The following is a 1486-nucleotide window of genomic DNA, read 5'->3' as shown; positions in this document are numbered from 1 at the left end:
TGTCACGTTGTTAGCCACGATGAAATGAGCTGAAGCCTGCTTTGAACAATGGACCCTTTGCTTATCAGGCTCGTGATTAACCGCTCTGCCACCAGGGCTCCTTAAGCATCTAGTAATAAACAAGCAAGCTAGTAAAACACAAACAAGCCTATTGCCATCAAGTCATCTCCAACAAATAGAGAATATTATGGGATAAGGAACGCTGGTGGCATAGTGATTACACTTTGGGGTGCTAACCTCAGGTCTGCCGTTCAAAACCACCAGCTGTTCCGCCGGAGAAAAACCAGGCTTTCTACTGGGGTAAAGAGTTAGTCTCAGAAATTCAGAAGGGCAGTTTCACCCTGTCCTATAGGGTCGCTCTGAGTGAGAGTGGACTGGATGGCAGTGAGTTTCTGATAGGGTGAAATAGAACTGCCCCTAACGAGTTTCCACGGCTGTCATCTCCATGGGAACAATTCTGAAGGATTAGCCACTGAAAATGCTGCGATCAACAGAGGCACGTGGTCAGATACCAAGCCGGAAGCTGAGCCCCTCAGGGCAGAAGGCACTCAACCTACAACGAAGGAAGGAAAAGGAGCTGACTCCTCAAAGCAGCGTTGACTGGAATGACCCGGATGGAGTAAAGCTTTTGAGACCTCGTTTGCGCCTACTGAGATAAAACAGTTGCAAACATGCATTAGTCATCGGGACGTGGAATGTATGAAATAGAAGTCTAGGAAAAGTGGAAGTGGTTAAAAATGAAGCAGAACACCCAAAGACGGATAACCCAGGCATTAGTGAGAGGAAATGGACTGGCTTTGGCCATTTTGAATCGCATATGGTTCACTCGGGCGGGAATGACAAATCCAAAAGCGATGGCATCACAATCAGCACATCAAAGAGACATTCCAAGGTCTATCTTGAAAGTGCCATGCTGTCTGTGTGAGGATCTGTATCCCTACAAGCAAATCCCATCAGTACAACTATTATTCAACTATATGCATCAACCACTAAAGCTAGTGACGAAGAAACTGAAGAACTGCCAATTTCTTCAGTCTGAAAGTGATCAAATACACAATCAAGGTGCATTGATAATACACTGGCCAACACACCTTTTTGCACCTCAACTGTTGTACTTGATTCTGGGTATATTTGCCCTGCTGAATTCAAGAATGACTCCACTTTTCCCCTATCAGCTCTGATTTGTGAGATACAGAACATGTTGTCCTGTAGCACTCTCAACTGGGCTTGCCCATGAAAAGCAAAGCTATTGTAACGTGGTTTTAGCTAGCCTGAGATACAGAAAGTGCACACTGGCTTTATTTAAAGTAGTTTGTGCAGTGATGTTGTGTATGTAAACTTAGGTAAAACTGTTTCTTGGAAACAGTTGGCAACTCCTCAGAAGGTTAGACATATTAGTTTCAACTGAATTTTTTCTGTTACTTTTTTTTTCTTTTCTGGTTACTGGGTTATTCAACCCAAAGCACCCCCTCCAACTTTACTGGGG

This window comes from Echinops telfairi, unplaced genomic scaffold (assembly GCF_000313985.2).
Source record: "Echinops telfairi isolate 266 unplaced genomic scaffold, ASM31398v2 ScPeMD7_30;HRSCAF=105, whole genome shotgun sequence".
NCBI classification, from domain to species: Eukaryota; Metazoa; Chordata; class Mammalia; order Afrosoricida; family Tenrecidae; genus Echinops; species Echinops telfairi.
This window is presented reverse-complemented; position numbering follows the sequence as displayed.